General features: G+C 41.0%; 1 protein-coding gene across 2 annotated transcripts in view; it reads right to left on the bottom strand.

The window, feature by feature from the left end:
• Window positions 1-14,528, bottom strand: part of TEC (tec protein tyrosine kinase) — a 140,063-nt gene that overhangs the window by 110,519 nt on the left and 15,016 nt on the right. The gene's annotated exons all lie outside the window — the stretch shown is intronic.

Raw genomic sequence — 14,528 nt, 5'->3', positions numbered from 1 at the left:
AGTGCCCTGAAGCGGATATCACTAACGGTCAGTAGCCCTGAAATTCTAGGAGCTTGACATCCCAGAAACCCACCTGTTCCCCATATTACTACTGTCTGAAGAAAAAAACAGAAAATTCGACCGTATTTAGAAGGCAAGTCCATACATTTTGATATATTAAACTATCAAAATTTTAATTTGTCTCCTGACAGAGCTGGAAAAGATAGAAACAGTGGTTCTTCCAACATTACCCTTAAGATTTCTTTCCTTTCTTTATTAAGATCTTACTTATTTATTTGAGAGAGAGAGAGAGAGAAAGCAAGAGCAGGGGGAGAGGCAGAAGGAGAGGGAGAAGCAGACTCCCCGCTGAGCTGGGATCCAGACGCAGGGCTCCATCCCAGGATCATAACCTGAGCCAACCGACCCAGCCCATAAAGATTTCTTTCACTCTGTTGCCCTCCATGATCTTACGCCACCAATTACTTACACTGGAACTCCTGGCTAAGTAGCACTATTTAGTGGAAGCAACCCTGGCAGCTACCATTTTATAAATGAATAGATAAAAGAGAACGTAACTGAAATAATAATAATGATGATGATGATGATGATGATGTTAATACCTTTGAGACTAGAAAGCTAGTATCCTTACTCCCAGACTTCTGGAATAAGAGTCTGGCCACATCAAATAGCTGAACAGTTACACTAAAAACATTTATTTTTATTGATATATAATTGCACCTAGTATACATCCAGAGAGAAACTGAAAGAACTTACAATAAAAATACATGAACAAAATTTAATCAAGAAAGTACAAGTCTTGTGCATTGCAAACTACAAAACATTATTGAAAGAAATTTTAAGACTCAAATAAAGAAAAGATACACACATTCATGGATTGAAAGATTTAATATTGCTGAAATGGCAATCTTTTCCAAATGGTCAGATTCAGTGTAATCTCTATCAAAATTCTTTTTTTTTTTTTAAAGATTATTTATTTATTTATTTGTAAGAGACAGAGGGAGAGAGAGCAAGCGAGCACAGGCAGACAAAGAGGCAGACAGAGGCAGAGGGAGAAGCAGGCTCCCTGCTGAGCAAGGAGCCCGATGTGGGACTCGATCCCAGGACCCTGGGATCATGACCTGAGCCGAAGGCAGCTGCTTAACCAACTGAGCCACCCAGGCGTCCCTCTATCAAAATTCTAACTGCCCTCTTTTTGCTGAAATGGACAAGCTGATCCCAAAACTCATATAGTAATACTGAATCACCAAATCAATCTTTAAAAAAAAAAAAAAAAAAAAAAAAAAAAAAAAACACCAGAGGACCCACACTCCCATTATCAAAATTTATTGCAGGGATACCTGGGTGGCTCAGTGGGTTAAGCCTCTGCCTTCAGCTCAGGTCATGATCTCAGGGTCCTGGGATCAAGCCCCATACCAGGCTCTCTGTTCAGCAGGGAGCCTACTTCCTCCTCTTTCTTTGCCTGCCTCTCTGCCTACTTGTAATCTCTGTCAAGTAAATAAATAAGAATCTTTAAAAAAACAAAACACAACAAAAAACTTACTTCAATATTACAGTATTTCAAACAGCATGATAATGACAATAGATGTACAGACCAACAATATAGAATTGAGAGCCCAGAAATAAACTCACACATCTATGCTCAGTTGATTTTTGATGAGGGTGCCAAGACCATTCAATGAGAGAGAACAAATGGTGCTGGGATAATGGCATATGAAGGACTTTGGCACACACACCGTACACAAAAATGACCTCAAAATTGATCAAAGATCAACATAAGAATAAAAGTTCAATACTCTTAAGAGGAAACATAGCTGTAAATTTTCATGACCTTAGATTAGGGAATGGTTTCTTAAATATGACATCAAGAGCATAAGCAACAAAAGAAAAATAGATAAAGTGGACTACATCAACTTAAAAACCTTTGTATGTCAAAGGACACAAAGAAGTGAAAGACAACCCACAGAATAAGAGAAAATATTTACCAATGATATATTTGATAGGGGTCTAACATCCAGAATGCATGAAGAACATTTATAGCTGAACAACAAAAAATAACCCAACTTAAAAATGGGAAAGAACTTAAATAGACATTTCTTTTTTTTAAAAAAAAAATATATTTTTTTATAAACATATAATGTATTATTAGCCCCAGGGGTATAGGTCTGTGAATGGCCAGGTTTACACACTTCACAGCACTCACCATAGCATGTACCTTCCCCAATGTCTGTAACCTTACCACCTTCTTCCGACCCCCCTCCCCGCAGCAACCCTCAGTTTGTTTTGTGAGATTAAGAGTCTCTTATGGTTTGTCTCCCTCCTGATCCTGATCCTCCTTTTCCTACCCCCCAAGCTCCCCACGTTGCATCTCCACTTCCTCATATCAGGGAGATCATATGATAATTGTCTTTCTCCGACTGACTTATTTCGCTAAGCATAATACCCTCTAGTTCCATCCACGTTGTCGCAAATGGCAAGATTTCATTAGATAGACATTTCTTCAAAGAAAATGAACAAATGGCCAATAAACACATGAAACGATGCTCAACATCATTAGTCATTAAGGAAATGTAAATCAAAACCCCATGAGACACCACTTGACACGCACTAGAATGGCTGTAATGTTTTTAAGGGAAAATGAGAAGTACTGGCAAGAATGTGGAGAAACTGTAACCCTCATACACTGGTGGAAATGTAAAATGCTGTAGCCACTGTGAAAAACATTTCAGCGGTTACCCAAAAGTTAACATATAATGCAGCATTTCCACTCCTAAGTATATACCCAAGAGAACTGAAAACCTCTTTTCACACACAAATTCACACATGAATGCTTATAGTGGTATTACTCATCGTAGCCAAAAACTGGAAACAACCCAAATGTCCATCAACTGACGAATGGATATATATATCCATACAATGAAATGTTATTCCACCATAAAAAGGAACAAGGTACTGCTACATGGTACACTGTAGATGAACTTTGAAAACATTACATTAAGTAAAAGAATTCAGATACAAAAGGCCACATATGGTGTTAATTCCATATATATGAAATGTCCAGAATAGGCGAATCCATACAGACACCAAAAAATATAACTGTCTGGATGGGATGAGGGGAGAATCGGGTGTACGGGGTTTCTTTCTGGAGTGACAGAACCTTCTGGAATTAGTGGTGATGCTTCCACCACTTTGTAATATACTAAAAACCATTGCGTTGTACCCTTTCAAGCTGGTTTAAATAGTGAATTTTATTCTCAATAAAAGAAATGTAAGAACAAATCCATGCACAACACGTCAACAATATACAGGTAAGAATTAAAAGCAGAAGGAGAAATCAGAAACCAAAAGGCAGGAAAAGACCAGAGTGGAAGCAGAGTTTATGTGGGAGTTGATTCTTACGTAAGCACATACGGCAAAAAGTGAATATAGTCAGAGTTAGCCTTGACTATTCACCAGAAGACAGTCACACAGGAGGCTGACACATGGTCCCCAGAGAAGGCCAGCAGCATCGGCAGAAATGTCTACTAGCACTGCAAGTTGTAACTGCTGGCTATTGAGGAAAACAGCAACCACCCAAAAACGCCACTGATGATGAGTAGCACAAAAACAAGAAAAATGTCTCATTTCCCATGATTCTGTAGGTGGGGAGGGCGATTCTAACACAGACGTCTAGGATGGACACACTCCCATTTCGGACACTTGCAGGCCATCAGCTAGGGGCACGTGAGCTCCCGTCCATGTGGACAGGACAAGCTGGGTTTATTCGTATAGTTCTCAGGAATCCGTGAGCTGTCCGAGAGCAAGCCCTAGTACACAACACGTGTTGTGTCTCTGAATGCTTCACTTGTGCTACTGTCTCATTGGCCAGAGCAAGTCACATGACCCAGTCCGGAGTCAGAATTAGAGGTGACTACCCAACATGGAGTAGATACAGGGAGGGGAATTATGGAGGCCTTTTTGCAAACAATCTAGCACAGAAAAAAGAAAGATTTGGGCGTTTTCTGTTTAGTATTAGATAAATCAGTTGGCTTGAACTTAGAGGACAGTTTGTGTGAAAAAGTACTTTTCTCTAATTACTGAAGTCCCATTCAGTACTGTGAGATAGATGCTCATTGAAAAACCTTTGCAAACTCAGAGAGAAGAGAGCAAAGTAAGTGCACACATCTTCCAGTGTTCACTGAGTAGAACAGAATCATCCTCCATCCTCAAACTGTCTCTTTTCTCTCTTTTTTCTTTGTTGGCCCACACAAAGGTGAATTCTCCTAGGTCAAGTGCACATATGCTACAATTCTACCATACATTGATAACTGGAATTAAGACATTTATTGCAACTGTGCATTAAATTTAGACCTTCTCAAAATCTAGGAAGCCAAGGATAATATAAAGGCTCACAGAATAGGAATTTTTTATAAGAGATACACCAAGTTGCCAAAAGAAAAACTTTTTTTAATTGGCCTTTTTTTTTTTTTTTTTTAGATTTTATTTATCTTTTGACAGAGAGAGAACGAGAGAGGGAGCACAAGCAGGGGGAGTGGGAGAGGGAGAAGCAGGCTCCTGCTGAGCAGGGATCATGATCTGAGCCCACGGTAGACGCTTAATGACTGAGCCACCCAGACGCCCCTACTGTGATTAAATTCTAAAGAGACACTAGCTTACAGGATTGTAAAGGATAATGAAAGATATTACATGATACACCTTCAATAGAAGTTCAGGAAGAAATGATAATATCACTCCTCACCTGGCTATTTCTAATATTAACATTTGATAATAGCATAGTAAATATATCCTTATAAAAGCATTTCTTTGTGGAGTAAGCTAGCAAGGTTACTTGCTTATTAACTCAAGAAATAGGAATAAAGTATAGAAACAAGTAAATAAGTAATATGATCCTTGGTCTGTATCTGTTAAATATTATCATAAGCTCACTTTTGGTAAAAATTGAATGAAATTCTGTTTAATATTTATACTCCAATATGTGAAAGAAATTTTAATATTATGTCAAGAACAGATAGAAATAGTATATCTGATGTAAAATGTTTTTAAAGACTAATATGAATCCTGCCAAGTATTTTCAGAGATACCCCCCCTGAATAATCCACTCTAATAAAAAACACCAACAGTTTCCAAAGATCTATAGCTTCGTACAAGAAGCATTTACATTTTGAGATTCCAACTATCTGATTGAAGTCCTGCTTCTTGACTCCATGATATTTCCATGAACACTGAGCTAACATTCATCAGATTGTTATATATAAGAATTAAGACCCTGGCAGGTGTCCTTTTCAGTATTATTTCTGCTAAGTCAGAAAGCCCAAAAAGGCAGAGTGGTGACAGATGTGGTTCTCAGTTCACAATATGAATTGAACAAGTAGATACTAATATTTTAAATGAGGGAAATAACGAAGAAGACTTGAAGAATTTGGGGGGAAAAAAAAAAAACCTTCCAAAGCTGTCAAAACACTCTAAGACGGGGTACTGCATTTTTCACACCACCATCCGCACCCACTACACACAGAAGATATGCCCCAGGAGGGTTGATGAAAATAATTGCTTAAATCCCACCAAATATGTACTTGAACTTACACAAAATACACTTTAAATTACCATTCACTTAATACATTTTGCTTTACACTACACTTTAAAATTTAGCTTACACTGGCTTGAAAAACATAAAAAGCAAAATTTCTGTCACTCGGCTAGAATTCCAGAATGCATGTCTTGTCTAGGATCTACTGAATGGCATTAGCCAAGTTTTCTAGTTCATGCATAAATGGTTACACCCATATTGCTGGGTGTCATTGGTTCCTCTATTAGTATTACTGGACAAGGAAGTGGCACATTAATCTGCATTCCCTTCTGAGCTCTGTCTGGGACCTGCTTAACTTGCTACCCATCTCAAAATCTAAAAAACTTCACTATCATTATAAGAAACACTGAGCACCACCTCCAGAGACAGAATAATTCCAAAGAGGTCTCTCCTCTACAATGGCACCTGAGTGAGCCTGATACAGAAGCATTCAGTCTGCTTAGTTTGACAACAGAGCTCATATTCCCCGACCCTGGCTGATGGCTGGAACTTTTCCAATAGTGGGTATACCCTTTCGTTCCCAAAACCAGAAATAAAATACAGAACTCAAGTACCCCCTGAAGAAGGTAATACACTGACTGAAGTTTATTATGATTCTCAAGCCCAGCCTCTCTTGCCATCTTGAATATTTCTGGGCTACAGTTCCCCCTCCCTACTATGAACATGATCTCCTCTGTGGGTCAGTGACCCCCTTTGGCATAGTGACATCACTTAGGTTCCCAAACCTAAACCATTCCCTTGACCCACCACATTCACCTCCAACAACTACATCCCTTCTGAGTCCCTTTATAGCAGAAATTCTTGAAAGACAGGATGCATTCACGTGCTTTCCACAAACCACTCCCATCGGCTTCCATCTCTATCATTCCACCAACATTGCCTTTGTTGAGGTCACCAAGGACCTCCTTGTGGCCAAACCCAGTGGACACCTCTCACTTCTTATCTTACCTCCCAGCAGTGTTCAAACACAGCTGACCATTCTCTCCTTGAAACACTTAGTGTCTCTCAGTTCTCTGTGACACCAAAGTTGCCTGGATGGTTTTCCAATCTCAGAGGCCGTACCTTCTCAGTCTGCTTTCCTCTCTGTTTTACTGTGGAACACTGCTGTGTACCAGAGCTTGCTTTCCTTCTTCATCCCTACATTCTCCTCAGGGATGGCCTCACCCAGCTGCCTCGCTTGAAAGGCCACCTGCATGTTGCTGATTCCAGAATCTACATCTCCAACCCTGGCCCCGGGAACCTCAGACTTACTCATCTAATTGCAAACCTGATGTCATCATTTGAATATCCAATAGGTATCTCCAACATAACATGTCTAAAACAGAACTCTAAATACTCCCCTAAAACTTATTCTTAACCCAGTCTTTGCCATCTAAGAAAATGGCTTTACCACCTCCCCAGCTGCTCAGTCAAAAATCAGAGAGTTACCTTTGATTCATTCCTCTGTCTCATACCTCAAAATTAATCCATGACTATGTTCTTTGAACTGCGTCTCCAAAATACCCTACATCTGAACATTTAAGGTTTTACTTTTCTCTCATTCGTGCAATCTGTTGCACTCAGGACCCTGACTTTTCATAGCTCTCTGTACCTTTTCACACCTCTGTGTCTCTGGCCTTTGGCAATATCCTCCCACACTGACTATGGGTGTGCCCAGGAAACTTGCCTTGACCCACAGGACAGTAGTAAACTTAACATAACCTAAAGTGTTAAAACCTGCTTGCTGGTTTCTACTCCCTTCTGCTTCTTTGCAATCAGTGTGAGATTGTGACTGGGCCAGCCTGAGAATAAGCCCAGGCTAGCCTACTAGAGGGACATAATATAAACACAGAGAGCAGAGCTGCCCCAGCCATCTCCACTGAGGCCATCCGAGATAGCCGTCAGCAAGCCCTTCCAACACATCAGAGAACCAAGGCAATATTGCAGAGCTGCCTAGCTGACCCTGATCAGCTGAGCCAAAACCACGTCAGAAGAACTACCCAGCTCTCCTATCACCTCATAAGCAAAAATAAATCCTTATTCCTGAATGCCACTGAGTTGATGGGATATTTGTTACATGGCATTACTGTGGCAATAGCTGATACAGCCACCACCATGCCTTGTCAAGACTATTGCAATAACCTCCTAATAGATACGTTACTTCCTGGGGCACCCGGGTGGTGTAGTCGGTTAAGTGCCCCACTCCTGGATTCAGCTCAAGTCATGATCTCAGGATCATAAGAGTAAGCCCTGCATCGAGCCCCACATTGGGCTCTGTGCTCGGCAAAGAGTCTGCTTCAGATTCTCTCTCCCTCTGCCCTTCCCACTCATGCTCGCGCTCTCTCTTCCTAAAATAAATATATCTTTTTTAAAAATGAATCCACTACTTCTTTCCATATCTTATAATCATTTTTCCATTTGCCAATCAATATAAACTTTTTTAAAAAGTTAAATTAAATTAAAAAAATAAAAACAGGGGCATCTGGGTGGCTCAGTGGGTTAAGCCGCTGCCTTTGGCTCAGGTCATGGTCTCAGGGTCCTGGGATGGAGTCCCGCATTGGGCTCTCTGCTCAGCAGGGAGCCTGCTTCCCTCTCTCTCTCTCTGCCTGCCTCTCTGCCTACTTGTGATCTTTCTCTGTCAAATAAATAAATAAAATCTTTTTTTAAAAAAAATTTAAAATAAAATAAAAACATAATTCAATTCATGTCCTCAGTCCTACTTAAATCTTCTAATAGCTTCTCCACCCTTAAACTAAAACCCCATCTCCTTAACCTAACATACCACCTACTTATCCAGCTACGTCTGTTAACACTCTTCCCCCAACCCACTAAACCACCTAAGTCTTCTTCCTGTTCTTTACACACAGCTTTCCCTTGAGACCCCAGTCTAACGTAGATAACCAGTCACTCTTAGGCCTCTGTTTTGATGATTTAAGTGATACTGATCATACCAACTGTACTCAAATGAGTGACTGAGAAAACAAATAAAACTTATCAATACATGACATTTTTCTTGATTTTTTTTAATTGTATGCACTCCCCACTGAGTGGAAGTTCCACACAAACAGAAACTTAGTCTGTGTATTCATCACTGGATCCTCAGCATTTCCTCCACATAGTAGATGCTCATTAAATAGCTGATGAATGCTACCTGACTTACAGAATAAATGATCAGATCCTTTCTGAGATCAGGTTTTTCGAAAGGTGAAAGAGCTAGGGAAGATGAAACGGCAAGAGAGAAAAGACAGACGGACTCTGGCAGAGAAGTCTAGAAGCAGAGAAAATATTTCACCTAATTAGGTGAAAATATTTCACCTAATAGAAAATGAAGGTAAGAGTTTGGGCTCTGAAAACAGCCTAGTATGGAAGTGTGGCTCTGCTCCTTCCTGGCTCTGTGAACATGGGCTCGCTACTCACCTCTCTGAGCTTGTGTCCTCACCTGTTAACTGGGGTAACAACTGCCACTTTGTTAAGTTGACATAAAAATTAAATAAGAAAATATATCTAAAGTACTTCTCATGGTACATGGATCATGGCAATTACTCAAAAATGGTGGCGGTAGTGGTGGTGATACCTAAGGCAGCTCTACCATTGTTAATTAACTTGGCATAATCCATAGCATCTCACTTAATGTGTTCAGTCTATTGAATTTTTTTTTTTCAATTTTCAGGCATATCAAATCATCCCTTTTCACCAAGACTGGAATGAGCATAGAACCTAGAGCCAGTAGAGCTTGGGTCTGGCTCTGGTTCTGCCACTTACTAGCTGGGTGACTTCAGGCAAGTCACCAACTTCCCAGACCTGAAAGTTACTTGTCATCAACTCTGTCCATGCCCAAGGCAGGAGGTGCAGGAAACAGTTTGCCAAGAGGTGAAGGAACTGGTATAATACAGAGATGTGGAGACGGAGAGACAAGCAGGCAGCCTATCACTCCAGTCCCTTCCAGAGCCCAAACAGGAATACATAAACACCTTAACTCCAGATTCCCAAATTGTATTTCTCAGAACACTAAGACCTACTAGATTATACCAGACCCTAACTTCATAAAAGCAGGGACACTGGCTCCTTTTATTCTCTGCCATAGGACCAGGGGCAGTGCCCAAAGTGTACCAGCATATGGTTAACAGATTTATGAAAAGGAGCTCAACATCACTCATCATCGGGGAAATACAAATCAAAACCCCAGTGAAATACCACCTCACACCTGTGAGAATGGCTAAAATCAGAAAGACAAGAAAGAACAAGTGCTATTGAGAATGTGGAGAAAAGGGAACCCTCTCGCACTATTTGGGGGAATGTAAATTGGTGCAGCTATTGTGGGAAACAGTATGGAAGTCCCTCAAAAATTAAAATTAGAAATACCATACAATCCAGTAATTCCGCTACTAGGTATTTACCCAAAGAAAGCAAGAACACAAATTCAGAAAGATATATACACCCCTATGTTTGTTGCAGTATTATTTACAATAGATAAGGTATGGAAGCAACCTGGGGCACCTGAGTGGCTCAGGCAGTTAAGCAACTGATTCTTGATTTTGGCTCAGGTCATGATCGCAAGGGTAGTGAGACTGAGCCCCACATCAGTATCCATGATAGGCATGGAGCATGCTTAAGATTAGTCTCTCTCTCCCTCTGCCTCTCCCCCCACCAAACAAAAATAAAAACAAAAACAAAAGAAAGCAACCTAAGTATCCACTGATAGATGAGTGGATAAAGATCACATATAATCTTTATCCATATATATAATATATTATATGTTATAATATAATATATAGTATACATAATATACATAATACGCTATACATAATACATAATATACGTAATATATAATTATATAATATAAAGATATATATATAAAATCTCAATGGAATATTATTCAGCCATAAAAAAACAAATGAAATCTTGGCATTTGTGACAACATGGACCTAGAGGGTATTATGCTAAGTAAGATAAGTTAGACAGAGAAAGACAAATACCATGTGATTTTACTCTTACATTTTTTGTAAAATCAAAAAAAATAATAATAAATGAACAAACAAAAAAAGCAGAAACAGACCCATAAATACAGAGAACAAACCGGTACATGGTGGTTGCCAGGGGGGCAGGAGGTTGGGAGGATGGGCAAAATGGGTGAAGGGGAGGGGGAGGTTCAGGCTTCCAGGTATAGAATAAGTCAGTCATGGGAATGAAAGGCACAGCATCAGGAATACAGTTGTTGGTGTTGTTATATGGGGACAGATGGTCGTTACCCCTGTGGTGAGCATAGCATAACCTAGAGTTGTCAAATCATTACTTTGTGCACCTGAAATGAAAGTGACATTGTGTGTCAACTATAATTTAAAAAGAAAAATTAAAATGCATGTATTTAAACCCAATCAAAACAAAACATACTATCATAAGGGGTGCTTACCACAGGCTTGTTGAATGAACGAACACATATATTTGGGCCAAGCTGTATTGCACAACACCAAACTGGTTTCTTATATGCGTTCCTCACAGCCTTTTCTACATGGACAGGCTCTGTGAATCATAGAGAATGCTGCCTTTCCCAGCCTTATGGGATCACAGATCTCACTCCACAGCCCTTAAACCTTAAACATCTCCCAGAGCTGTAGTATTCTATAAAACAGTTTGAGAAACATGCTATGCTTAGATAATTCCAGTCATTTTCGCCACCATAAAAGAGACAAGTTCTCTTGCTCTTTACATATAACATCATAAAAGGCCAACTAATTTGACTCACATCTGGTCTGAGCTGTTTCCTCCACCTTCAAATCTCACAGCACCATGCAGGGCCTCCACGTTCCGCAGATGCCCTGCCCAGTTACTCTGCCCTGTTTCCTGTCTCCCTATAACCCATCTGCTCTGCAAATCTTTCCATTTTTTTCTTCCACTATCTCTTCTCTCTACATCCCTAGTCTTCTTATGAACTTTCTTAAACTGCTTTAACTACTCATCTTCCCTTTTTCTAAACAGCCCAATATCTCCATCTTATAACTTACAGTATCATTCCACCTCTGCAACTTTTCAAAGTACTTCTTCTCCCTTTTATAATAAAGACTGTTCTATCTCTTGCATTCTCTATATTGGACTCTTTTTAGAGCCACTTCTTAATCTTAAGTAAATATAATCACGTCAGACCCAATCTGGGTCCCCTCCCCCCACTTCCTACCATTTATTTCCCAGTGTTTGAGAAAGCAAACACACTGGGCCATTTCATACCTCCATGCTCTTGCTTGGGTTGTTCTGCCTAGAAGAGCATCTGCTGAAATGCCACTCATTTTTTAAGGTCCTGATCATAGGTCATCTCTTTCATGAAATCTCCCTATTTTCCACTCCTGCCATAATTAACTACTCCCTCAAACCAGCCTCATGGCAGAACTGTCAAGTTAGTTGTGCATGAGAATGAAGAGATGGCAGAGTCTGCAGAGAAGACCATGAACCAGGTGAGTGTTATCAGGGGGATCCACCAAGAGATTGGTGGCAAAAAGAAAGTCCGCAAGGGTCCGTGCATGAAGGGCTTTATCTCTAAAAGGGAAAGCAGCAAAGGGAAGCCAGAAGGCTATAGCAGAGAGAGCTTCTCATCATGTGAGGAGGCTGGGGTGTGGGAGTGTTGATTCACAGTGGAACAATGGCCCTCGGAGGACCGTAGGAAAGATTAGGAAGGAAGCCAGCAGAAGAATGGAAGTTCAGAATCATAGGGGAGTTGAGAGCATTTAGGAGAGAGCTGATCAGAAAGGCTAGGAGCCAAGGAAACCAGGGATAAGAGGCAAAGGCTAGGCCTAAACTGGCGGAAGTCCCAGATAGTGTCAGAGGCCAGATGAGTTAAACACTCAACAGTCTTTGATCAGCATTCAAAAGTAGGTTGATGAATAATTTTGTAATGTCTACGAAGAACACATTTCTCCAAAGTTGCACTCATGGCATAATACTTATCCTTGTGTGTGGGCTCTGTAATGGGGGGGGAGAGGTGGGAGGGTGGGGGAAAGTAGTGAGAAGGGGCTGGGTGTGCTATCTCCTTTCCTTAGGACAGAGCTCAGAGACCTAAAAGGGAAAAAGCAAGATGAGTACCTCGAGTTTCCAGGGATCAAAGGCCTCCAGGCAAGGTACAGGCAACAGTAGGCACCAAGACCCAAGAACGAGGGGGCTCATCCAAAGGGGCAATGAGGAATCTATTCACCTTCTGGAAAGTCTGTACCTTAGGCAGGGCTCTTTCAATTGCAAATAACTTCCACTTAAGCAGACAACAACAACAACAACAAAAGGAATGTACTGGCTCACAAAACCAAGCAGGGCTGAGCTGCTTCAGGCACATCTGAATCCTGGGTGGTTTTTCTTTTTATTTTATTTTATTTCATTTTATTTTGAAAGAGAGAGGGCGCAAGGGGGGTTGGGTAGGGGAGGCGAAACTGAGGGAGCCCAGTGCAGGGCTCGATCTCACTACCCTGAGATCATGACCTGAGCCAAAATCAAGAATCCCATGCTTAACTGGCTGAGCCAGCCAGGCACCCCCGAATCCTGAAGTTTAAATGCTGCTGTCTGTGCTCCCACCACTGTTCAGTGACATGTCTCCCTGCCGGCCAGCTTCATTCATTTTCTCTACTTCAAAAAGCTTCCCCCATAGAGCAGGCAAAGATGGCCACCAGGAGCTCCAGGTTAGATCACTCTAGCAGGAGAGAAAAAAAAAAAAATCCCACAGGAAAAGAATGCCTCCCTTCCTAACTGGAGCAGAAATGGAGCCTAACTGAGCAAAGCTGGGTCATGTGCTAACCTCTGAACCAATCACCAGGTCAGATGGAGGCACTTCTCCCATAGGCCACAAGACACATGACCAACCCCAGGCTTCCGTGTCCACCCCACCCAAACCACAGGAACTGTGGACAGAGAAGTTCCCCAAAGGAAGTCCAGGCAAGAAAATCTGGAGTCCACTGCAGTGTAGTCACTTGTCCGTCGGTCCCCAGATAACAAAAGAGATGCACAGTCCCGCTACTTAAAGGGTAGAAGTGAGATGGGGAGCAGAGGCAGAAAGAAATGTAGATCAAATTAAATGTCCTTAATTTTTTTCCCATTCTTTTTTATTGTGTTATGGAGCCCGTTGGCAAACACTTGAGGCAGACAGGAAGCAGAGCATTCCTCCAGAAAATTCCCGATCTTAGGGTTAATGTCTTGCTAGAGGCAAAAACAACCTTAACTGGCCAATAGCTAGGACTCCAGGATCCTGTGAGTCTTTTGCATATGATAGTCATTTCACAAACTTCCCTTGGTCTTTACCCCCAACACCTCCATAGTATATAATCAATCGTTCCTCACAATCCCGGGGCAGCCCTTTCTGCCCAAAGGTCCTGTTCCCATGCTTTAATAAAAACCACTTTTTTGCACCAAAGACATCTCAAAAATTCTTTCTTGGCCGTAGGCTCTGAACCCCAACAGTTCCACATCATAGGGCTTTGAAGTCAGACAGAACTGGTTTTAAATTTCAGCTCTGACACTTACTAGCTGTGTGACCTCAAGTAAATTACTTAATTTCTCAGTGCCTCAGTTTCCTCCTTATAAAATGGGGATAAAAATAGCACCTACCTCCTAGAGATCTTTGGAAAGAGTGAATGGAAGAATGCACATAAATTGCTAGATAGACACAACGCTTGACACAAAGTGATCAATAAATGGTAGCTGTTATGAGTAATAATTAACAATAATGACAATTATTATTATTTAGAACAAGGGTACCACATGAAGGGTGAACTGTGACTCGGTGAAAGAGAGAACCTTGTCAGCACTTGGATAATCAGCTCTGGGTCAAGTTTCATTAAGGGCAACCGAGGACACAATGCAAGGGCCTAAGTGACACTAAGAACACTATTTAAATCAGTATTTAAATAAATAACACCATCACGAGCACCCACTGTGCTCATGAATAAGATACATACAACTCTGAGGTAAACTACAAGGAAGACTGTAATTCTGT

The sequence above is a fragment of the Mustela nivalis genome (assembly GCF_964662115.1).
Source record: "Mustela nivalis genome assembly, chromosome: 4".
NCBI classification, from domain to species: domain Eukaryota; kingdom Metazoa; phylum Chordata; class Mammalia; order Carnivora; family Mustelidae; genus Mustela; species Mustela nivalis.
This window is presented reverse-complemented; position numbering and strand designations above follow the sequence as displayed.